The sequence below is a fragment of the Protopterus annectens genome, chromosome 3.part1 (assembly GCF_019279795.1).
Source record: "Protopterus annectens isolate FY-2018-M chromosome 3.part1, PAN1.0, whole genome shotgun sequence".
NCBI lineage: Eukaryota > Metazoa > Chordata > Ceratodontiformes > Protopteridae > Protopterus > Protopterus annectens.
The window spans coordinates 485,965,537-485,992,358 of record NC_056732.1 but is presented as its reverse complement, the minus strand read 5'-3'; the positions used below and the strand labels follow the sequence as shown (position 1 = coordinate 485,992,358).

General features: G+C 40.3%; 1 protein-coding gene across 1 annotated transcript in view; it reads left to right on the top strand.

Annotated features, from left to right (window-relative positions):
• Positions 1-26,822, top strand: part of MAL2 (mal, T cell differentiation protein 2) — a 422,980-nt gene that overhangs the window by 170,666 nt on the left and 225,492 nt on the right. The window lies entirely within an intron of this gene.

Sequence of the window (26,822 nt, the reverse complement as noted above, 5' to 3'; positions counted from 1 at the left end):
TTTCACAAATCCGAACTGGGTGGGGTCCAGAGTTTTGAGGATACTAATGTCTTTGTTTATAAGTTCCATGAGGATACGTTCCATGGCCTTACAGACCAAGCTTGTCAGGCCTATTAGAGCGATAGTTCCCGGGATCAGTGGTGGCTCCCTTTATGTGGAGTAGAATAACTGTTGCTGATTGCCATTCAGTGGGCACAAAGCCTGATGTGAGACAACGATTGAACATGGTGCTTAGGTGGGGAGCCAGTTTGTTCTAACGTTCATGTAAAACACAGTCTGGGATGTTGTCTGGTCCCATGGATGATGTTTCTTTGGCTTTAGATAATGCAGCTTTTACCTGCATAGTTGTGATTACAGAGACTCTGCATTCTTCCTGTATAGATGTGGGCCCTTTAGGGAGTGAGAGGTGGGTAAAGTTAGCACTGAACCTATCTGCCAGGACATTGGCAATATCAGTTGGTTCTGTAATTTTCATGCTGTTGTGCAGTAAATCTGAGCAGATCTGGATGTTGCCATTGAGATTTTTGACATGGCTGTAGAATGCTTTGTGGTTGTCCCTAGAATCAGTGGCAATTTTGTTTTAGTAGCTAGATTTGGAGGATCTTATAAGGATATCAGCTTCTTACTGAGGCTGACCAGGGAACTCCTCCACTCATGGGATTTTACTCTCTTTTGCAAGAGTTTCTTCCTTCTGTTGTAGAGTTTGTTTATGGTAGGGGACCACCAGATTGGCTTCCTTTTTTGGAGGATAGCGTATTGGTTCCGTTTGGGATAGCATGATCCATGCACTCGTGTAAGTGCTTATAAAGTGCATCTGTGTAGGATTCAGCAGTCGTAACTGTATTGTCCATCTGCATGGGTGTCATGAAGTTCACCACTTCTGTCTTAAGAAGCATGAAGTTGGCTTTGGAGACATTTTTTACTGTGATTTCCTTAATGGGGGGTGGGGGCGGGATGTGAATATCTAGAGTTATTAGCTTATGGCCAGATGTCACCAATGAGGAGTTGACATCAGGTGTGGAACTCCGGTCAGTCATGTTGGTAATGACTAGGTCTAGGGTATTGTTGCCCCTGTTGAGGGTGTGGATAAGTTGATCCAGGGCATTGGAATTTATGAATTCCAGAATACGTTGAGCGAAGGAGTTGGTACCCGAGTAGTTTTCCCAGTTAATAGTGGAGTAGTTGAAATCACCCATTATTAGGGTGTTTGGTTGAGCCCTAATATTTTCCAGTATATCAAGAAAAGAGGAGTGGGAATCCTGGGGCATTGTGGGGCATCTGTAACAAACTACAATTTGGATTGCAGTTTTGCCCAGAGTTAGTTAAAGTTGGATAACCTTGGATGCATTATGCTGAGCAACTAGCCTGGAGATATGGATATCCTTAATGAATATGGACACACCTCTGCCTTTGGTGTTCCGGTCCAGGTTAGGTGGCCGAAAGGTGTGGTATGAGTTATAGCCTGGTAATGCAGGGGTGCACTCTGGAGCCTTGAACCACGTCTGTCACTTCACAGATATCTATGTTCTCCATTTTAAGGAGTGCCTCGAGGGAGTGCATTTTGAGATTTAGACTCATAGCATTGCCCTCAGTTTTTGCTTGCCTGTTCCGGTGGTGAATTTGTCATTTGAACCTTGCCTAAAAATGGCACTATTGGGGCAGCAAGAGCCTTATCCAGTATCCGGAATCCCAGGGGTGACAGGTGCATGCCATCTCTAGCAACGCATTGTGGTCTGTTGACCAGGTCTTCCCAGGCAGATAGATACTGGGTCCCCTTAGAATGACACCAGAAACTTAGCCAATTGTTGAAGTCAGTCATTTTGTTCTTGTACTGCGGTATCATTCTGGGCAATGGTAGGATGCTGCTCAGGGCTAGGGTCATACCTGCCTGGGCTACAAGATCAGAGAGCTCTTCATGTCTCTTTTTCATGTAGTCCATGGAGGTACGTCTCAGGTCATTCACACCAACATGGATAATGACAGAGTCATATTTGTACTTGTTGTGGAATGACCAGAGTGCGTGGGTTATGTGGTGGATTCTAGCACCTGACAGGCAGCTGATAGTAACCTTCTCCTTGTTTAGTTTGGTGAGTGGGACATCAGTGTGCCTGACTATAGAGTCACCTATGACTAGTGTGTTGGATACATTGTTTTGTCTTATGGGCTGTGGTTGAGTGGCACACTGAATCTGCAGGCTGTGTGTCATTTGGGTTGAATTGGGGGGGGGGGGTGGGAGGTTGCTTGTGTTTCTGCTTTGGTGGTCTCTCTTGCTTGAGCAGATTGTTATTGAGAGCCTCAGTGCATGTTTTTGTATTTTTGTGTGGATTTTGGTGGTGTAGGTTTGGTGGGATTATGTGATGAGTGTGGTGTGGTTCAAGTGCTTACCTTTTCCTCTTGACTGTGAAGTGCAATCCTGGTTGGAGAGAGCTTTACCTCCAGTTTGGCTAGATAAGTGCATCACTCACAGGTTGTGGTGTTTGGTGGTAGGAGGAGAGGGTTGTCTGTGTACATGAGGCAATTGCTACATTGCCCAAGATGCCCACATTCATCAGATAGACAGAAGAGAACACTGGGAGCTGACCCTTGGACATGCCTGAATAAAAAAACTACTTTCCTCTAGACAAGTGAGCTGTTTTTCTCTAAGCAAGTGAGGAAAGTAAGTACAAAAACTGTTTTCCTCTAGGTAAAGAGAAAGGTTGAGTGCTGTAGCAATTTGTACCTTATTTAGTGCTAACAACAAGTTCAGAACAAGTGCTGAGCATGAATAAGCAAAGTCAAGTGCTAAAACTAAGAATCTGTACCTGGATCTTGTGGTAGATAGGCTGCCTAGTGCTGATCACTCCCACTAATGAGCTAGAATGCTTCCCTCCAACACAGAAAGGCTTGGGGAGCTCAAAAGCTTACAGACAGTCCTAGATACATCAAATCTGTATCTGGACTAGACTAGTTACAGGAAAGGTGGGAAACAAGCACAAACGAGTGCTTTTAAACCAGAAAGTTGAAAGAGATGGAGAAACTGCCAAACAGCTAATTTCTGGGCCAGAAACCACTCTTGTGGTAGATAGGCTACCTAGTGCTTAGCTTACCACTCCCACTGATAAGCTAGAAGGCTTCTCTCCAACACAGGAAGGCTTGGGGGACTCAGAAGCTTACAAACAGTCCTGGATACAGCAAATCTGTATCTGGACTAGATTAGTTACAGGAAAGGCAGGAAACAAGCTTAGAATTTTTTTTTTTTGGAAAGGGAGAAAGGAGAAACAGAAGATAATTCAAAATGAAGGACTTACATGGCTTTTCCTTCACAAATGTTCTCTCTGTATTAGGTAGAGTGAGATAGTGACACTAGACTGGAATAGAGCTGGGATACAGCTGAACAGATGGGACTGGTAGGAGTGCCTGAAGTCAAAATACGATCTCGCTGTACTCTTTTGAGTGAGCAAATGTGTTAGACCCAGGAGGAGTGTTCAAACGGAAATTTACAGCAGGGCGGGCAATTCCAAAACCACCAAGATTAATACGAAAACAAGAACAGGCAGAGCGGGTGGGAAACTAACTGCCGAGACAGAGAGAGAGAGACCACAGTATTCTATGAAACAATTAAATAGAAAAATAAATAACTACAGAGAGACGCAGACACAATATTCAATGAAACAATTAAATAGACAGAAAAATGAAATGCAGTACAATCTTTAACACTGCAAGTTTGAACTTAACTCGGCTAGTAATGCAGTTGATTGTAGGTATGTAGCAGAAGCCAAACAACTCCGGTATTGAGCAGTAATAAATTCAAAGATATGTGACTTACACTTATAAATACAGAGACACTTATAAATACAGATAAACCCTCTAGGCTAAGAGTTTAACACTGAATATCAATGAAGTGAAACGCACACAATAGCCCCCACTAACTGCAGAGACAGAGAGACCACATTATTCTATGAAACAATTACAGAAAAACAAATAACTACAGGGAGATACAGACACAATATTCAATGAAACAATTAAATAGAAAAAATAAATGCAGTACAATCTTTAACAGTGCAAGTTTGTACTTAACTCATGACAGATGTAAAATGAAAATAAGATGAAAAAAATAATCCAGGGATACTACTCCAACATACAATGCAGACCTCAAAGAAGGAAGTGCAAAAGTCTTAAGATATGAATCTAATCACCATACTATCAAAATGTGTTACTCGTCATAGGTCTTAGTGTAAAAAATGTGTTATACCAGAGTGATCAGCCGATCAGTAAGCAGTTGTTATGAACATCAGTATAAAACAACCATCAAAAATAAAGTAGAATACATTCTGATAACTAGTATAGGCTGAAAGCAAAAGGTGTTGGGGAAAAATAAAATATATGTAACTTGTTGCATAGCAAACTGGCTTACAAATAGAATCAAGGAAGTTAGAGTTGGCACCTCTACATCTTTCAAAAGACCTATCACTCCCTATGTAACTCAATGGATAGCAAATTGGTTCACAAATAGGTTCATAGGTTCATAGGTTCATAGGTTTATACTAGGCTATCTGCCCTAAGGCATTTATAAGCCTAGCCCAAATTATTGTGGCTTACACCTTATATGAAAAAATACTGTGCCCATTAGTTTGTTGTGCCTCTGTCCAGCAGTGACCCAGAGATGATTCCCGGGGTAAACCTACGATCTCCCATCCACAGGTCTAGATTTCTCTTGAACAGAGTCAGCGAGGTGCTCTGCCTCACATGGACCGGGATTTTATTCCACAGCATAGGGAGTCTCTGGTGATAAATCTATCCCTCCAGCACGCCCTATTTATATCCGTTAAGGTTTAAGTCGCTCTAGTGGTTTTGGTGGATTTGGATTTTTTGAGGTGGAGCATGTCCATTAATTCCGGGTTGGACATGGCCTTGTATGTCAGGCACATGTCACCTCTGAGCAGACGGTATGCGACTGAATAGAGCTGGAGTTTCTTCAATCTGGCAGCATATGACAGATTTTGGAGTCCCTTTATCCTTTTGGTGAGGAACTTTTGGGGTCTCTCCAATTGCTGCAGATGTCGGGTGAGATACATCCCGAATGGGGCATTGTACTCTATCATTGGTCTGATAAGTGAAGAGTACAGGGGAACAATGACCTCACTAAATACAACAGGGTAGCTAGGGTGGGTTACTCTGTCCACCAAAGGACCTGTCATTAGTGGTGTACCCCAGGGTTTACTTCTTGGGCCACTTCACTTTGGAATTTACTTCTCAGAAATCTGAGTTAATGCTATGGTTTGTGGCTGACCTTGCAAATGGCTGCAAACTTGGTGCCATCATAAACTCCACAGAGGACACCAAAAACTTCCAAAAGGGCCTGATCAGAACAAACAGTTGGTGTTTGAACTATGTACTAAAACTAAATGCCAAGAACTGTTTACTAAATCTATTGCCAAGAAGTGTATAATCATGACATCCAGAAAGCATGACTTCTGTTGTAACTATTACCTTGACAACACATCTCTGAAAATTGATCCTGTAGTTAGGGATCTGGGAACTTGCATCAACAAGGAAATGACCTTTTGTCAAAGGAAAAATATACTTTAAAAATTATCAAAACATGGTAGGTTCAGTTTAAGGCACTTTAATCTTGCAGCAAGGAGACAAAAACGTGCTAATACAGAGTTTGTCTAACCAGAAACAGGAAATGCATTCATTTTTATAGGTTATCAAATTAATCCTGTCCTACCATGCTGACTTAACAAATTACCACCTTTTGGTCATCATCTGCTGACCATCTTTCCCTTAATTTTCTGCTGATTTAAACAATTTGTATGTGAAACATCCTGAGGAAAATAACATGGCCTTGGTTACTTTCATGTTACATTCAAGATACTATAGCTAAATCGAACACAATGCTAGCAGTTCATTTCTCTAATAAGCCTTTGTCTACCTTATCTCTAAACTACTGCAGCTGCAGAGGTTCCCATCCTCTGAACAAGGCTGTCTGTCTGGAATCATTACATTTATTAAATGGTATATTGTCTATTCATATGCTTCTGACCTAGCAGATTAACACCTGCTTCTCAAGTACATTTCCACAAGGCATAAACAAGAATATTTCTGTTCTAGCAGTTACTAGGTCAGAGGGCAACTTGCAAGTTTCAGTAAGCATGCTGCAGTTTCAGTAAGGCATATTTTCAGTCTCATATGAAACTCAATTTATATAAATCACAGTGCATAAGAAATAGAATGAAAAGCGTATTAAAAACACTTGATTATTAATTTGGCATTAAGCATACACATATTAATACATATTTTTCTAACATCTCCCTCCTGTTAATACTTTTTATTCTATTTTCAAAAAAAGATAAACAGCTTGATTCTTTTCCTAACCTCTTCCAGTTAGGATTTGCAGTTAAGAAAGTCATTCAGTTTAAACTTTTATGAAAGTGTCTCACATTCTAGCAGCTCTTCAAATTCAGTACTTTGATACTTAGTTTCAGATACGGATATATCTATGAATTCCTTAATTAATTTCTTCATGCAGGGGATTCCACAACAAATACAACCTCCTATTAGGAGTAAACCTACCCCAATAGCAATCAGTATGTTCATAAAGATGGAGCCCCACCCCCAAAGGCATTCTGAAAAAACTCCGTCAGAGGGTTTGGGCCTGGTTTCGTCATGGCCAACACTTGCTGAATCACCTCAAGATGGTCGTTGATCTCATGCTGATGGTCAGGAATGAACACACAGCACTCTTCTTTGATTAAAGCGCAAGTTCCGCCTTTCGTCGCTAGGGTGAAGTAAAGAGCCATTCGGTTTTGAAGCACTACAGTTCTCATGGCATTCAGTTCATCAGTTAATCAGTTCAAGGGCAGAAAAAGTAGCATTACTCATTATTTCGAGAAGTTTAGACAGTTTTTGCAGTTCCCATATTAATTTGACTCCGCCATACATGGGTGATATACCTGACCAAGATATAACAGCATCGCTCAAGTCCATGTGCACAAGTTTGGTTCCCACATTACGATGGTCTTTCCACCCCGCTTCGATTTGTCCCACTGGATTCTCCGGTTTCTTAACAGTCTTTTTGGTTACGGCCGGAACATAGTATCCCAAAAAACAACTGTCAGACCAATTCTCAGGTAACCATTTATGTGCCCTTTTCCCACATACAAAATAACAGTCCTCTACCTTTGTCATTACTTTGTTACGAAATGACTGCCCTGCATGAAACATTTTCCTATCTATCACTGATAACTGTTTGAAAAGTACAGGATTGTGCTGTACCTGATCAAGAGATTTATGCATAGATTTCAAAAATGAGTCATAATCTGTACTACAAGATCCACTCAAATCATTTGGTTTTCTATAACATTTGTACTGTACAGTAACATTACATTTGCTCCATCCAACTTGGATGGAATCATTTTTATAAAAGCATACAATTCCTTTTTGTGTCACAGGCAAATACAGTGCTACCTTATCTTGTGCTTTAATAGCGACTGTGTCAAATAGCAGATTTTCCCAGGTCTCATTGACCCCTAGGGGATAGCAATCATTAACAAACCCTCGTATGCTGTTGGTATGGCTGTACAGACCCAGCAGTTCAAAACATTAAAAGTCTCTGCGTATACACGTGTAATTGCCTGATAAGTGTTAAAGTTTGGATGCCAGTCTATGTTTGGTTCATTACGTCTAATCAGTTCAACCTTTGTGGCAGGAAAAAAGTACGGCCACAGCAAAAAGAGCAGTGTGATCAATATTGCAACAAAAACAATCATAGAAGTTTTTTGAAATTGCTCAGTGTCTCTACTCACTCTGTATCTGGCCATTTTGTTCTGGTTGTGCAACAGTAACAAAGTTTTTGTCCAGTTCAAAGTTTTTGACCAGTTTACAGTGTGTCAAATGAATCCAGAAAGCACGCTCCGCGATTTTGACTGCAGTGGGTGTTGACAACAATACCTGGTACGGACCTTCCCACTTCGGAGAGCTCCAATTCTTCCGTTTCATAATCTTCACCCACACCCAGGTACTGGGGTCTGCTAGTGCTTCCGATTTCGGTTGCTCTTTATCTGAAACAGAATTTAACTGCAAAAGTTTGTTGTTCAAAAATCTCCTCATATATCCTGCAAGTAAACTGTCAGCCTCCTGCTCTGTAGACATGAGAGGTTTCCACTGAGGTGTATAATATGCCCTCCCAAACAAAGTTTCAAAAGGAGTTAATCCCTTTACATTTGGAACAGTTCTCATACTCAACAGTGCTAAAGGCAAACAGTGCACCCAATTTTTCTCTTCTATCAATTTCCTAAGTCTGTTTTTCAGTACCCCATTATGTCGCTCTACTAGCCCTTCAGATTGAGGGTGGTACGCACAGTGGTTCTTTAACGATATTCCGAAATAACGACTAAGTTGTTGGATTGTTTGGTTCATGAAATGTGTCCCGTTATCACTATAAATCTTTTCCGGTATCCCAAATCTGGGTATAATTTCTTTAACAAGGACCTTTGCAACCGTAGCTGCATCTGGATTTTTAGTTGGAAACACTTCTACCCATTTGGAAAACATGTCTATAATAACTAGGCAGTATGTCTTATTCTCACATTTATTCAATTCTATGAAGTCCATACAGATAGTATGGAATGGATATGGTGGTGTAGGAAAATTCCCTCGCTTAGGCTTCAATGCCCCTTGTGCATGATGCTTGTTACAAACAGCATGCTGCACAAAATTTTTTTGTATACTTTGTAAATCCATAGGTTGTAAACACTCGATTCACTAACTGTACCATCCCCCCTGTTGAGACATGGCTCTGCCCATGGAAGTGGAGGGGGCGAAGGAGGGGCCGTCGCTATTACCAAATTATTATCTTCTTTGTCTAAAAACATCGTTTTTGAATTTTTAATTCTTTGCTCCCTACGATTTGCTTCCTCAAGCCACCTGTGCGCCTGAGGGACTCCTAATTGTCTCTGCTTTTTTAATTGACCTTTCGCGTCTATTTTTAACTGTTTTACAAGTTTCATAAGTGCAAGTTTATCTAAATTACCATTGAATTTGTACTTGTTGACCCATTTGATATAATATTTAATATTATCGGCACGCTGTAATTGCATATACTTCGCGTCTTCAGTTAGGGGCGTGTCCCGGGAACTTTTTGAGCACTGATTTCCCATTGGTGTCTTAGCAAAGCTGTAAATTGTTACGTAACCCTTTCTATCACATGGTACCACAAATCTACACCTTTTTCACAGTTTATCTAGAATAACTGTCTACCTATTCTGTTTCCCTGATCTATGACAAAAAACAGTAACCCCTTCTTCTCTCTAATTTGCATAAGCAATTTACCTAACAAAAAAAGAACAGTTCTGTAACTAGTCCCTGATCTTGAAACAGAAATAAGGTAATTCCTCCTTACCTGACCCTCCGTGAGTTGATCCACCGGATCGTTGACTCGTCCTCCAATCCCAGATCAGAAACAGTGGCTGGCCCCTTTCGAATGACAATTCAGTCGGAGGTCTTTCAAAACAGAAGAGCCGATTCGGCCTCTTCTCCATACAGATGCATGCCACCGAGCCCAATTCTGACCTAGGTCCAGAGCGAGAGATACGTATTCCGGTCCGAAGGACCAATCTGTCAAAGGAAAAATATACTTTAGAAATGGTCAAAACACGGTATACATATTTTTCTAACACCTTTTATCACCACATATCTGCTGTTGTAAGGAACTCTTTTTTTATCACACATCTTATTTCTAAATGTATTATGTCCGGGTTCAGGGTTGTCATCATTTCACTGTACTCAACACTGAGACTGATCATTGAGTATAATGTCCCTTTTCAGTATGTACTTGTCCAAGCACTTGTCAGAACTGGAATGACCACAATGCTTTCTCACTAAATGTCAAGGGCCTCTCTATGCAGACCATCTCAAAGTCTTGTCTGTTTTCTCAGTATCATACAGACTACTGAGAAGTGGCCTCTACTATGCATATAGACCTTCAATAGACAGTATTCTGTCGACCTATTACACATTCAGAAGTCCAGTGGTATCATAAATGCCCAGTGAAGGTGTCTCAGTCTGTTTTGAAATAAAAAGATCATGTTGGTGGGATAGGTACTGTGATGAGGTGAGGTAGTGCCAGCTATGCCAGAGAGAGAAAGTAGGGCTTTGCATGTGAACATATGCCAGCATAGCTAGCTGGAGTTTTATGTCATTTGTATGTCAACTGATTTGTACAGATGCTTATGTTAAAAAAAAATGTATCTGTAAAGCTGCGTATGTTTAAAAATGTATCAACAGTGGGTCTTGCTGGACAGAAAAGAAATATACATTTATATGAGACTGTACTATTGTAACTGAGGAAATGGATATGTGTTAACAGGGGATGGTGGAAGGGAAGGTTTAATTTATGGCTATAAGGTAAGTAGAGCTGAGCTTAAATTACTTGGTTTAGGCCATAAAGATTTTATCTCACAGGCCTGAATGCAGACAAAGATGCAATGTCTGGGAAAGACCTGGGCACTTAATTGTTCTCAGTGGTGAAATAATTGTTACCCTGGGGTGCCAGTGCATGACTGGTTAGTTTCTCCAGGAAGGATGAAAGGGTTGTCAGTCTTTTACAGTCTCCAGATGCTGAAAGAAGCATCAGAAAAATCCTAGGTGTGTATTGTGACGCATCTGTTCCAGATCCTGGTTCAGCTCCTAGTCAGGGGGTAGTGTGGGAACCACAGAATCAGGTGACCAGATGTGGTGATATTGTATAGTCTGTTTATTTTAGATATTAGTGAAGGATGTGATAGTGACACTCAGCATTCTGTTACCGGAACTGACAATAAAGACACTCATCCACTTCATCTTGCCTTGCTTTTGAAAGTAACTTAACTAGGAAACAGTACTTCTTCAGTTAGAAAATATAGTGAGACTAGTTAAATGTTGTTTTTCTGCATCTGTCCAAGTCTTTCCATCTGTGTAGTTTTTATTTCTTGTGAATTTAAATTCTGTTTATTGTAAATAGAAATTCAGTGTTTTCATGTTTCTATTTTATTATTTATTTGTTAAATAAATACAAACCTTTCGTTGTGGCTGGTCTTTTAGAAAATAGTATAATCTTGGAGAGTAATTGCATTTTTGGTGGCACTGTGGCATCATACTCCTGAAAGTCTGGCCTATTGGTTAACATTACCATTGTATAAGTATTAATTTTACTGAAAGTAATTGGGTACCCTGGTAAGAGACTTAAAGTAGTTGGCTGGTGGCAGTGAATCTAACTTATATTCTGGGAGGATGTGGCAGAACTGGTAAATCTGGGCCAGCCTTTCCCTGGTGTGTGTGTGTGTGTGTGTGTGTGTGTACATATATATATATATATATATATATATATATATATATATATATATATATATATATATATATGTTTGTGAGCTAATCAAATCTCTCTGTGTGTGTCAGCTACTTGGAACAGGGACACAGAGCACTGGTTTCTGCACAGAAAAAGGTGGAGTCTTATTTGGATCCTGGAGAGGAAGTCTAGCCCCAAGTCTGGAATATGCTCCCTGTGTGCTCTTATTTGAAATTGTGCTTGGTGCAGAGCTGCATCTGAAAATACTGCGTGTGTCTATGTTTGTTCCAAGTGAACATTCCCTACCAGTGTCAGTGGTGAGGACTGAGGCTTTTTGATTACTGTCCCAGAGGAGGGAAGTCCCATAAACATATCCCAGAGACTAACAGCATTCCTCTTCACATAAAGCAAAGTACTTCTCTTACTCTATTCAAATGTACTTTTGATGAATGATAGGTAAACAGGAACGAACCCCTGGTTTTGCACCTCTGTCTCGCTAGGGTAACATATAAATGTCCCTACATACCCTTGTTCTGCCCATCTCTGGGTTATTTGTATGCAGAATGCAAGGGCTAATAACCAAGGGAATGTAAGGCCAGTCTACTGAAGACCGCCACAGATGAATAATCCATTAAGTACCCATGAACCTTGAAGACTAATTTTAAAATGTCACAGCAAAGGAGCCCATTAAAATAAAAGCCACTTTGCTAAACTTGGTGTAGTTTTTATCTAACCAGCTTAGGTTTTTCTGTATTGCTAGCATTTATTAAAAAGTCTGCTCAGTAGAGCTTACATTAAACAATTCCCCTCATGATTTTCTCTACAAATATTTCCACAGATTCATTGGGCCTGATTCCAAAAGACTTGCTCTCCGCATAAGTGACCACTTACACTGAGAGCAGGCTGAGATCAGATATTTTAGAATCTGGTCACCCCTATAACCAGTTCATAGCCTTGCACCAAAATAAGTCAATTCTACTGAGGGCAAGTCTTTCGGAATCTGGGCGGACTTAATCTAGCTCATTGTGCATATAAAGCCATATACAGTATAATCCAAGGGGTTTACTGCAGTACAACAAAGATGACTGTCCATAATGTAAAGGCCTGCAAAGTTCCCAAAGCCGTAAATATTTGTTGTGTAAGTTACTGGCTATGAACTCTTTGTTTGGTCAGTTGTATTTTAAAAGGCTCAAGACCTCGCATAGAAAAAAAACAACATGCTATAAAAATGAGTTTCAGGGACTTCCCCTTTCAACTTCAAACTGGTTCTCTTCTTTGTGGGATTTAAGGTTGTTTTTCTCTCATACTGGCTTTTTGCAGAAAAACGAGACATTTAATATAACATGTATCCCTGTAATTTAAGACTTCTAACCTCTTCCTTTGCACTTTCATCCTGGACGCCATAGCTATTTAAAACAACATAGTTCATTCCACTTTACCTTAAGAAAACAATGTCTTTGTAATGTTCAGAAATCAACTCCAGAGACATTTTCTCCTTCAAAATAAATACCCATCACAGTCTTGCTCTATTTATTCTCATCCCTCAATTTTTCCACTGATCTTCCTTCTCATAGAAAATGTCATTTAAATTGGTTAATAACTTAAGATTCCTGTTTCTTGAAATCCCACATTATACATTTCCCCCAGAGAACAAAGACAACTACCCCATAGTAATATAAAAACACTGTGTAGTCTTGTCTCCTACACAGAGTTATCTAAAACACATTACTTAAATTGATTTCTACAATAATGTCTCATTGCCATTCAAAAACGTACCTGCTGGTCAGACAGGCCAACCAGTGTGCCTGTTGTAAATCAAGCATATGCCAATAGAAAAAAGTCTGGCAGCTGAAGTACCATTGAGTGCCCAAACGTTTCTATTGGAATATGCTACATAAGGCAAGGCAAAGTACAAGAAACGTCTTTACTTTCCCAGAATGTATCTGAAAGAGAAACATACCTATATTTCCATACATAATTTTCCTTTATTTCTACACTGTCCATCATTAAATGCTAGCAGACTGTCATGCCTCTCAATCTTCCAGATCTTCACACAATGTGCAGGTTTTTACCTCAGTTTCTTTTCCTCATTATAAAAAAAAAAAGTTTTCTGGCAAGCCACTGGGGATGGAAGTCATTAAATAATGGCAAACATTTGAGGTTTAGGCTTCATATCCTTCAGAAAATGCACTCTAACACAAAGCCTCTCGTTCCTGTAATTTTCTAAGTTTATAAGAGCAATGCAGTCTGTCCCTGTTTTTGGACCTTTATCCTCGCCCCACCCCTGTTAAGTGTTGGCTTTGTCCAAGTTTCTTGCACTAAGAGTAGCAGTTTTTGGTTTTCTTGAACAGCACTTTTGTACCATGCAGAGCCCCACATACATGCACATTAAAGGCAGAAGAATGCAAAGGAACACTACAGCTCCATTATACAAGGGCATTAGTTAAGAAATGTAAGCAATTTCTTTTTTCATCCTCTTAATTAAACCACACCAACTGTGGGTGAATCCATTATTATCTACACCCAGTCATGGGTTGTTGCTTAATTATATTTGTACTTTGTTGACCAAGTTAGTTTCACTAGGCTAGTGGCCTCTTTTCCAGGGAGAGCTATGATGGTAATTCTACTACTGAGGGAAATTTGAGCAGGACATTGAGGAATATTACTTACTCTTTTCAATAGGTGCTGTGGGATCTTTTACATCCAGCTGAGCCTACCACCAAATGAAGCAGACAGGACTGTGATTTAGCATCTCATTCAAAGGGCAACAAACCACAGTGTCAACTGGCCGGTCACCTGGAGTGAGAATAGAACCCACAGCCATCTGGTCTTCCTGTACTGAAGCAGACAGGACCTTGATTTAGCATCTCATTCAAAGGGCAACAAAACAGTGTCAGCTGTCCAGTCACCTGGAGTGGGAATAGAACCCACAGCCATCTGGTCTTCTGTACCAAAGGTGAGTGTGTTATCTGTTGTGCCAGTGACTATGCTAAATGAGTAAAAGGTCCGAAATAAATATTCTTAATGCAGTAATTTTCTAACTCCTGCTTTTTCTATTAGTTGTAAGCTCTTTGGTTTATAAGTAAATGCTAGGTTATAATTCTGTAGGCTATTACAAGTCCAACGAATAACCTAAGGCTAAGACCGTAACTATTGTATCAACCCTCCTGACAAACGGTCTGCATTCTGCAGATTATTGTACATGTAACCAATAACCAGGTAGTGATCGAAGGTGCGAATCAAACCTTGTACTTTGTGTCCATGAAATAAAGGCCTTAATTGTTATGCCACCCCACACCCACTTGGTTTGTTTAACTTTAGAAGCAAAATGCAACACTTCTTTACTGTGTTTGGAGGAGGGTCCCCTTAAAACTCTCCATCTTTAGATTCTCATTCCCTTTTTGTGTTAAAGCCCTCTAATATATTAGTAGAATCCTGTTTCACAAGGTACGTTGTAACTAGGACTTCTTCCTAATTCTCACCTCTTACAAACAAGTCAACTGCATAACCAGCTGATTTGTTTTAAAAGTATGTATAGATGGCTGGCGTTCCTTCAAAAGTGAACTGATAAAAAATTATTTGAATCATTTGAACTAAAATGACAAAAAGTAAAGGCGTGAACTTCATTTTAAACCCATTATCAATTTCTGTTTCTTCCCAATAAAAGGAAATCATCATTACTTTAACTGAATTATGGGCCATCCTCCTCTGTTGCTATAATACTGCCTGAACTTCAGATGTTATACTTCAATTATTTGCTACATCTAATTCTCCAAAGATGTAATCCTGCTGTCCCTGTACTAACCAAAAAATTTAATTTTAAGCAGTATTATTTGCGCCCTTAGTATAGAATTTTTGTAAGTAAATAGAGCATAAACGTTATGTTTAATAAACCACTAAATAGCCATTAAGCTTGGACTTTCATACGTGTGCCTTATACCTTCAAGACTTCATATTACCCTTGCACTTTTTGCTGTTTCCTGATCTGTTCTTTACCTTCTACTCCATATATTTTCCAGACCTTTATCAATAACTTTACCATCTCTAGCTTCCCTTTTTCTTGCACTATTGCATTTCCATTTTTATTTACTCTTGTTTTGCATTTAACTTTCTTGTTTTTCACATTACAGTGGTGAAAGCCCTGGCATTTCACTATTAAAGCTATATTAAATGTTGCCTTCACAGTTCTTGTTTCTATCCCAGCTGTCAACAATATTATATAAACAGTTAACTTGCCAGGAAATGTTGCTTATACTAAAATGTTCTCAACATCTTATCTAGTCAGCACAAAAGGAATGACCTCTCTCTGCTTATCTGTTCTATTCATCTGTTTATCTAGCTATATATGCATATATACGTTTTATATTAGGCTGGTATAAAATAATGCCATTTACAATTCTCATTTAACAGTAAATGATCATCAATATTCATTATATGCAGATTCTAATTTGATGATGTTACATCTGCAATTTAACCAAATTAGAATGTTGTTCAAGTCTTCACCTGTATTTTTAAAAAGGAACATTACTTTTAAAGTACGGACTGTACTATAAGAAAATAGAATACAATCAGTAAGATTAATGGATAATCCCTAATGCTTTGCACTGGGCTACACTAAATGTAAATTGTTTTGCATTTTGTAACGGCTGATACAGGGTGAATACTAAATTGTCAAAGAAAGATGAAAGGATGATGATGAGTTAACTGCCCATCAGTAAGTCAAATAGCATCAGAAGTACTCTGTCTAGGGACCTAAACCTCTTCTGTGACATCAACAGAATGATTTGGAAGGACAGGTATATCGCACATTGGATACCACTACTCTGGAACAAAATCCCCATCCACATAAAACAAAGTTCATCCCCTGTCCATATTCAAGCACAGCACAGATCTGTGAATGATGAGCAGAAAATCTACCACAGGACTGCCCTCATGTATTAATGGACAGAGGCAGCTGTTATATGCTTTATCCCATGCATGGGCCCCCTCAATTTATCTATAGTATGATCTCAGTTGTTATTTGGGTCAATGTATAATTTGCGAACATGGGTTGGGTAAGGCCTAGTACTTATCTATGGACCCATAAACCTAAGAGATGTGTGGTGAAAAAGTTCATATGCCACACCTCCTAAGAGATGTGTGGTGAAAAAGTTCATATGCCACACCTATCAGTCCACTGAAGTGCAAAGCTCCACTGAGCATAACTGACCACTTTAGATGGGAGTCTTGAATATGCTGCATTGTGTAGCTGTTTTGAATACCGCAGAGTTTCTGTGGAGCTGTAACCCTTGTGTTGTTAGTGTAACGTAGAAGCATGTAAGGCAGACTATGCAGTATCTAACAGTAGTGGTGAGATCGGCACAGTGCTGATGTCCACAGCAGTGAGGCCAGCACAGTGTTGGGGATTGCAGTAGTAAGGCCAGAACAGTGCTATGGATCACAGCAGTGAGGTCAACATAGTGCCCAGGACCACAGTAGTGAGGCCAACACAGTGCTGGGGAACTCAGCAGTAAGGTCAGCACAGTGCTGAGGACCATATTAGTGAGGTCAGCACAGTGCTGGGGAACACAGCAGCAAGGTCAGCACAGTGCTGGGGAGCACAGCACCGAGGTCAGCACAGTGCCGGGGACAGCAACAGCAGCAAGGTCAGCACAGTGCCGGGGAGCACAGCAGCGAGGTCAGCACAGTGCCAGGGAGCACAGCAGCGAGGTCAGCACTGTGCCGGGGACAGCAGCAGAGAGAGGTCAACACTGTGCTGGGGACAGCAGCAGTGAGGTCAGCACAGTACGGAGGAAGCTCTTGAAGGAGCAACCAGGTCTGTTTGCTCAGCACTGTGTAAGTTGACTAGTTTAGTAGCGTCCTTCAACTTATCCCCCTCAACCACTTTGCAATTCATCTTTCATACACTTGTATTAAGTCATCATTCTTTTCAAACAAAGATGAGTAATCAGCAAATATTTAATTAGTTCTAAAGCTTCTTTAGTATCTGTGTTTTGAAAAAGATGAGATTTAACAGACCTCAAAAGTCTGCTTTGTGGATAATCATTAACACATAGCCGGTCTTATCTGCTGAGAGTGTTGACAGTAAATGGTTATTTGTCAAAATAATGCATGTTCCTTCACACCCTACAACCTCTGTCAAGGATCAGCAAATCTCCCTATGTACCCAAGTTTTACCCTTCTCCTTGGCTTCCATACAAAAGAATGTTCTGTAAAAAAAAATAGCCTGGTTCCTCAGTCAATAAGCCAACCATGGTCTCCGCAGTACCCTCTATAATGTTCTGCTTACCCATAGACACCTTCTGTGTATCAGTGCAGCTAATATTATCTCTCAGTATCATCTAGTATGATTGCCCCAGTGCAGATTTGGTAGAGGTACATTTGCCGTAGTAAGGAGAATTTCTAGTATGATTGCCCCAGTGCAGATTTGGTAGAGGTACATTTGCCCTAGTCAGAAACATTCTCAAATTCTCCTTACTACCAGCCAACACCTCTCCAGCTGATTATGGTGCAATTGCCCAGGTTACATTTTTGTCATTACACCAAACAGGGCATTGCCAAAGCCTTTACCCTACTACTTTATAGTGATATCTTCTCTGCTTGGGGGTCTGAAACTAGGGTCACGGAAATAAAATAAAATGTAATTATTTTCGGTGACAAAACCTTCACCTGACTTGAGGATAATGGTGTAATTCTGGATCATTTAGTCTTTTATGTGGACAGCCAGTGTACCCTTTTGGAATCCATCTACTGTCTATATAAACAATCACTTGTAAACTGTCTTTCTGCTTTTGTTCCTTTTCTAAAGGTCAAAACAAGTTATTAGGTGAATACATTAATAACTAATAACTATTTTACACATTTTCTGTGCATTTATAAAGCATAAGAGCACATAACATTTTATTAAAAAAATATGCTTAATGTATTGCAACCTAACAACTTGCTGCCAGCTTTCAAAGAAAATAACAGCTAGGAAACTTGTTGCATTAAGGACTGTCATTGCATTTCTAAGGGAGTTTGTGTATGTGAACTTTTTGTGTACAAAATTATGCTTTTTAATATAATTTTAATTCAGGCATTGTGTATTTGGGCATTTGGAGCCAGATACTGTGCTTGTGGAGGACTATCACTGGTTTACTTACCTCAGTATCACTTGTTCTCTCTCTTTTTTTTTTTTTTTTTTTTTAATTTTACTGACTTGTCAAGGCTCTGTCTTGAGGTCTCATTCTTGGCTTACCTCTGGAGAAACCACCAGTCTCCACAGGTTTACCTTCCCTTGTCCACAAGAAGCAGAAGAAAGTTGTCAGTCAGTCTTTGGGTGTCCGACCAGCTGCTATATCTGCTGTGGCTGCTTATTGTTCCTTAGATTGGTCACGTTTTTGCCCCAGTCTTGTTGGTATTACACCTACAACCACCAAAGACCGGGATAACCATGTCCTCTGTGGTTGCAGGGATGCCCTTAGTGTGCAAGGAGAACCACTGTTGTCAGTCTCAGAGTAAGGAGCAGGTGTGAAGGCTCAGATATTTTCAAGGGAGTTTCCCCCCAGAAAAGGGAATATAATGAGAAAATGTTCCCGTCTCCTGTATCCATTTCTGTGGACACTGAAAATGTATTGCGATTTGCTAAGGAGATCCATAGTTTGTTTTCCTTGCTTTCTCTTGGTTCAGGCAAGAAAGGAAAGAGTTCCTCTCTTTCTGACTTGGATTTTCAGTCAGAAGAGCAGCATTGCAGGGGCATAATTATAATTCAAATTTCTTCTCAATCTGAGTATTCTAATTCTAAAGAAAGTATTGTTTTGTACTTTTGTTTTGAAGATTTATCTTTTTGGGTGCCTTTATCTAAGATAACATGTTAAAGGGAGTAGCTTGAGAGCATGTTGTGGTTCAGGAAGGAGAGTGAACCTTGACTTCTATCAGGAAGTTAAAAAGTTTTCATATTAAATCTTTTCAGATCTTCAAAATATGTTGCCTTGAGTCAGTATTCATTTAAAGATACTTATTTTGAATATCTGAAGTGATTTAATATGAATTTTTGAAACTTCCGGATTGAAGCTGCAGTTCACTCCATCCTGAACCACAACCTGATCTCAAGTTACTCCCTTTAACACTTGCTCTCTTCAGCCTGGCTGGGGACTCTTGAGCTCCCATGTTGGTTTAGCTTGCATTGGGCTGTTACCACCACTCGGGACACTTTAATAATTGTATTTATCTACGAAGAAAGAGGAGATTTTTAATGGGAGCAGAATGAAATTCCTTTGGTTCATAGGTAGGTACTAGGCTATCAGCCCAAGGGCCTAAGTAAGCCTAGCCAACAAGGTTCCCTGGCTTATGCCACACAAGAAAGTTAATTTCCTGTGCCCCTGTTGAGCAGAGCCACAGAAGTGATCCCCGGGGTGCATTTCCTATTTCCCATCCAGTCATCAAGATTTTTCTTGAAGAGTGCTAATGAGGAACTTTGCTTGACATAGATGGGTAGCTTGTTCCAGAGTATAGGAAGTCTCTGGGGAAAGGAATCCATCCCTCCAGCATGTCCTGTTTATTGTGGTGATAAGGCTTAGGTCTCTAGAGCATGTAGCTCGGGGGGATTGGAATTTCTTAAGGTGTAGCATGTCCAGCAGCTCTGGTTTTAACATAGCTTTTTATGTTAGGCAGAGATCTCCTCTGAGTAGGCGATATGCTACAGAGTAAAGCTGGAGTTTTTTGAGATGGTCAGTGTAGGGCATCTGTTTGAGGCCAGTAATCCTCTTTGTGAGGTACTTCAGTGGCCTTTCCAGCTGCTGCAGATGTCTTGAGGTACATTCCAAAAAGGGTGTTGTACTCTATAATGGGTCTAATGAGTGCTGAGTATAGGGGAACAATGACCTCCTTTTTCCTGGATGAGATTCCTGTTGTGATGAGGTGTGCCACATAGAAGGATTTCCTGACTACTGTGGCAATGTGATTATCAAAGGGGAGACTACTGTCCACCTGAGTCCCAAGGTCTCTTATCACACATTCGGCATTAAGTAGACTGCCGTTTATATGGTAGCTCATCAGTACAGAGTTTTTTTACCAAAGGGGATGACAATGCACTTTTTGCATTGAGCCTGAGGCCATGCCTCTTGACACCAGGCTTCTGTCTCAGTGAGGCCCTTCTGTAGGATGTCCACATCATTTGTGGACTCTTACTATGGCTCCTAGTTTGCAGTCATCTGCAAACTTCATTAGCCAGAGGCCTTCTGTGTTGGTCTGTAATTCAGAGAAGTAAATGCCAAACAGGAGAGGTCCCAGGCCTAACCCTGTGGTATTCCACTTGTCACTGGTTTGAAGTCATATTTGGAGTCTGCAAATTTTACAGTGTGGGTTCTGTCAGTGAGCCATTTGGCAGCCCATCTTGTGACATAGGCATTTATACCTAGTTTAGTTAATTTAGCTATAATTCCAGAATGGGGGATGGTGTCAAAAGCCTTGGCGAGGTTGACAGGCTGTGTGAACCACCTTACCCTCATGTATGGCTTTGGTGACTGCCTCAAAGAAGTCGATCAGGTTCAGAATGCATGATCTGCCTTTCACAAACCCGAACTGGCTGGGGTCCAGAGTTTGGAGGTTACCAATGTCTTTATGAGTTCCATGATGATACGTTCCATGGCCTTGCAGACCATGCTCGTCAGGCTAATAGGGCGATAGTTCCTAGGATCAGTGGTGGCTCCCCCTTTGTGGAGTGGGGTAACTGTTGCTGTGCGCTATTCAGTGGGCACAAAGCCTAATGTGAGACTATGACTGAACATGGTGCTTAGGTGGGGAGGCCAGTTCATTCTGAAGTTAATGTAAAATGCAGTCTGGGATGTTGTCCGGTCCCATGGATGTTGTGTTTTTGGTTTTAGAGAGTGCAGCTTTTACCTGCATAGATGTGATTACAGGGACTCTGCATTCTTCCTGTGTAGCTATGGGCCCTTTAGGGGGTGAGAGGATGGTAAAGGTAAAGTTAGCACAGAACCTATCTGCCAGGATGTTGGCAATATCAGTTGGTTCTGTAATTTTCATGCCATTGTGCTGTACCTCAGAGCTGAGTGTTGCCATTGAGATTCTTGACATAGCATGTTGTGGTTCAGGAAGGAGAGTGAACCTTGACTTCTATCAGGAAGTTAAAAAGTTTTCATATTAAATCTTTTCAGATCTTCAAAATATGTTACCTCATCACAACAGGGTTCTCATCCAGGAAAAAGGAGGTCATTGTTCCCCTATACTCAGCACTCATTAGACCCCATTATAGAGTACAACACCCTTTTTGGAATGTACCTCATGCTTTGTGGTTACCCGTAGAATTAGTGGTGATTTTGTTTTCGTAGCTAGCTTTGGAGGATCTTGTAAGGGATCTCGGCTTGTTACTAAGGCTGACCATGAAGCTCCTCCACTCATGGGATTTTACTCTCTTTTGCAACAGTTTCTTCCTTCTGTTGTAGAGTTTGTTTATGGCAGGGGACCACCAGAATGGCTTCCTTTTTTTGGAGGATAGTGGCTTGGTTATTTTTGGGATAGCACGATCCATGCACTCGTGTAAGTGCTTATAGAGTGCATTTGTGTAGGATTCAGCAGTTGTAACTCTATTGCCCATCTGCATAGGTGTCATGAAGTTTGCCACTTCTGTCTTAAGAAGCATAAAGTTGGATTTGGATAAATTTTTTCCATAGTTTCCTTAATGGTGGGTGGGGGTGGGATGCTGATATCTAGGGTGATTAGCTTATGGTCGGATCTGAGCAACGAGGAGTTGATTTCAGGTGTGGAATACAGGTCACTCATGTTATTAATGACTAGGTCTACGTTATTGTTGCTCCTGGTGAGGGTGTGGATAAGTTGATCCAGGGCATTGGAATTTATGAATTGCAGAAAGCTTTGAGCGAAGGAGTTGGTACATGAGTAGTTTTTCCAGTTAATGGTGGGGTAGTTGAAATCGCCCTTTATTAGGGTGTTTGGTTGAACCCTAATATTTTCCAGCATATCAAGAAAAGAGGAGTGGGAATCTTAGGGCATGGTGGGGGATCTGTAGCAAGCTACAATAATGGATTGCAGTTTTGCCCAGAGTTAGTTGCACTTTGATAAGCTCGGATGCATTATGCTGCGCACCTAGCCTGGAGGTATGGATAACCTTAATGAATATGTATGCACCTCCGCCTTTGGTGTTCTGGTCCAGGTTAGATAGCCGAAAAGTGTGGTATGAGTTAGACTGGTAATGCAGGGGTGCTCTCTAGAGCCTTGAACCAGGTCTCAGTCACTGAACAGATATCGATGTTCTCCATTTTAAGGAGTGATTCAAGTGAGTGCGTTTTGAGATTTAGACTTTTAGCATTGAGTAGCATTACCCTCAGTTTTTGCTTGCCTGTTCCTGTTACGGTGGTGAATTTGTTATTTGAACCTTGCCTGTATCATCTGCTGGCACAGAAGAGTTCTCGTTTGTATAAGTCTGCATCTGTTCCTGCTATGTTGACTATTTTACAGAATGTCTGCTTCTTGACAGTCTTCGTCCTACCCTAAGAAGTCTGAGAGGTTCTACAGTGTTCCTCAGACTGTTTGTTTTCAAATCCTAAAGCAGACCTAAGAAGAAATACCACTAAACTACTGCTAAACCTACCTGCCTTTAAATATGTACTGAAACAACATTTCATTAACTCCTGGCTGTGCCTTTACTCTGACCCAGGTTAATCTGTTCTCCAAATGAGACAAGAGTGAATCTGTCGCTCTCTCTCTCCATCTGTACTTCATCACTCTGTATCATCTGCTTGTCTTCTTTCGGCTTTTCCTGGTTAGGGGTCGCCACAGCGGAACTCCGGTCCGCTAATGATTGGCAGTAGATTTTTATGTGCTGGCTTGCCGGGCCTAATGCACAACCTTCAACGAAGGAACGCCCATTCACGCATGTCGACACAAAGAAGACGCTCTAACTGAGAATCGAACGTGCAACGTCTAACTGTGAGGCGACAATGCTACCTTATCTTGTAATATTGTGTTTTCTTACTAATACTAATGTCTAGTTACCATCTGCCTCATAATAACAATGTACCTGCTTACTTGTAACTCTTGTAATTTTTATGTTATCTGCATAATGTTTGTGCATTTTCTGTATGTAATTTTTATCTGTATAATGTTTATACACAGTCTGAATGTTAAGTTTTAGGTTATCTGTATAAAGTTGGTACACTCGCTGTATGTAACTGGAGCTTTTCTTCCTGGGGCCTCTGCTGAAAATGGGTTCTTTCTGACCCATTCGGACTATCCCAGTAAACAAATGTCAAATAAATAAGTAAAATTCTTTATTAAAAAGTGCTTCTACCAAACAGATCACTACTACTAATCCCATTGCCTCTGACAAGGATGGGAAAACATTAGACATGTTGAGGAAAATGCATTCCTTTAGTACTTTGGAATTTTAAAATGTCAAAGTCATATGTTTATGGTTTTTACTGTTATCTTTTAAAAACATGCAAAAATAAATAGTTTACTTTTTTCTTCTGAGACAAAAAAATAATTGAACGCCTCTGTTTAATTAGCTTCTCAAATAAAGAATATTTTAAAATGTGCTTATGATTCTGCTGATTTCTGCCTCCTGAGTGGCTGTTCCTGGTTAGTATTGAGATGATTGGTTTACGTTCATTTTCATAACCCTCCTGAGGATGTTGAGATTAAAATTTTAAATCCTCCCTTTGGTAAGAAAGTTCTGTTTAGCCCTTCTGCAGCTGAGGTGCTAATGAAGTGTGATGAAAGGGGAAAGTTGGTTAATGTAGAGTCTCTGATATTTCAACCCTCCTTTTCAAAGCAAATAGAAATGTCTCTTCCCCTCAGCTCCCTTTTTTAATAAACAGTTTAAGCAGACAGGCACCATTAAACAGGATTTTAGAACCCAATGGCAAGGAGATTCCAAAAAGAAAGGTTAAAGCTTCAAAATGTCATGGATAGTCCTCTCAATAGGCATGCCTCTTTCCATGATTAGCCACCCCACCCCCAACATATACACCTTGGCAGTCTCCATCTCCCTTTATCAGATTGTTACAAATAAATGTAATCCAGCATGGGTACACTTGGGAATGGGAAACTGTCCTTCTTTCAGAGGAATTAACCAAGTCTCTGTCTTTGCTCCCAACCTGTACAACATGCTGTTCCTGTAACTTGGGCGCAAGCTTTTTATTCAAGAATTTATCTGGTGGAAAAAAGGGAAGAAGCCTTGAGACCTATGCTGTACATTTCCTTTATAAGTCTTTTAGTATAAATTTTAAGTTAAAGTTTTTATTCATTTGGTACCTTTTACTTCTGCTCCCCCCATCTAGCTTTCATGGTAAAGCTTGATTTAAATGATATCTATCTTCACATTCCCTTTTTTAATTTCTCCAAATCTTTTGGGTTTCTAATAATGACAGGAATGGACCCCATTCCTAAGTCAAAGTATGATTAAAGTTCATGAATTTAGTGTTTCTCTCTGTCAGACAAATGTGCTCTTTACAGCACCCACAATGTGCCCAGTAATGATTCCTCCTGTAATTCATATGGAGTTAAATGTATTGGTAGCATATCTAAATATGATTGTAAACTCCTTTGTATGTCGCAACCAGCAAGGAGGTGTGCAACTGTTTCCAATTCTGTTTTACAAAACCTGCATTTGTCTGTTTCTCCCACGTGTTCAATGGACTTTGTAAGGCAATGTGTATTTAGCCCACTGTCTTGTGCCACCAATATTAGTCTTTCATCTCTTGGTTTGAATTCACCTCTCCTTAACCATTCCTGCATTCGTTCCTGATCAACATGAGGTTCTTCCAGAAGTTTTCTATACTTGCAGATATATTTATGCATTTTCCACATTTCTTGCCTTCTCATCTGATCTTTCACCTCATATTCTTTATTTTGTTTTTTGGCACGTTCAGTTGCTACCTGGTTTTTATCCACTTATGATTTGATTTCCATTCTTGCTTGATGCCTATATACTTCTGCTAGCCTAAGCAGGAAAGTCATCTTAGATTTGGGTCTTGTGAGGTCAGCAGATAGGTATAGAGTCCAATGACTGCAGATCTGTACATGTCGGGTTAAATTATTATTTCTCTGTGTCATCCTTTGGACTTTCCACTGCACCAATGGTATTCACGAAGTGTCTGACTTCAGACATCGCTTAGTGTAGACTTCAAGACGTTTTATCTGTAAAGATTCTTCAGTTGTTAGGAGTCTTTGGCAACTGTTCAAACTCTTCTACTTAGACTGAATTTTTTAAATCAACTTTTGGAAGCATTCATTCATCCCTTCTCAAAGATTCTACCCTGGGAAGAGTCTTTCTTCCTCCAGGCAAAGTAGACCTATTTCAACAGTTTTTTTCTGAGATTTTCCATTCAGTACTACATATCTGCAAGGGAATGTGTCAGGTTTTTGGAGTACATGGCATTGATGATTCTCATGCTCGCCTGGCAGGCTCCACATGAGGAAACTCCAATGGTACCTCCAGTCACTCTGGACTCAGCATCTACACCCTTTCTCCTTTCAGATCCCAAATCTGGGATTTGTAAAGGAGATTCTGTGGTGCAATCTAGTTCTCCAATTCTCCTCTGTACCTCCTGTCTAGTCTGTCACAACTGATGCATCAGACCTAGTGTGGGGAGCAATTTCAAAAGCGGTCAAAGTGCAAGCTGTGTGGTATCCTGTATACAGACAGAAGCACATAAATGTCAGAAATATTTTGCTAGTGATCAGTTCCTTGAAAGATTTAAATCATCTCTGGTCCCCAGGACCTCTGCAAGTTTACATAAATAACATCACAGAGATATGCCACATAAACAAACAAGGGGCTACCAGATCTTACCCTCTTTGCAGTCTTGCTATGATAATTTGGGAGACAACAGTGCTACTCAGTTTGTCTGTTCAGGCTTGCTGCATTTTGTTAGAGTAAAACTTGATTGCAGTCAAGCTCAGGAGGACCAGGACAGACTCGTGTAAATGGAAGTTTCACCATGCCCTCCTTCAAGAATTGATTCAACTGTACAGAACACCTAAGCAGTTCTGTTTGCCTTCTTTCAGAACAGATGACTAAAGAAATTGTGTTTCAGGATTCCTTGCATACAGGCCTAGAAGACAGATGATTTCTCATTCACTTGGATAAGAAAGTTTCTGTATGCTTTTCTCCTATTCATACTGATATCCAGGGTTCTTTTGAAGACACAGAAGGGCTCCCCAAAAATCAAGGTGATGACTCCCTTTTGGCTCTCTTCTTTTCATTCTCACCAAGGGCAGTTACCACGGGCTCTCCACAGACTGGATTTTCTCATACAAAACTCTTTGGCTAACTGCCTGGGTAATAGAATTTTAAGGATTCATGCCGAGTTGCCAAAGTTAATTTCAGTGAACAGAAACAAATCAAAAAATATTTTCGTAATGTATCTTTGAACATTACAACAGCATTTTTTTTTTTCAGGTCAGAGTGTGTGTGTGTGTGTGTGTGTGTGTGTGTGTGTGTGTGTGTGTGTGTGTGTGTGTGTGTGTGTGTGTGTGTGTGTGTGTGTGTAGACCT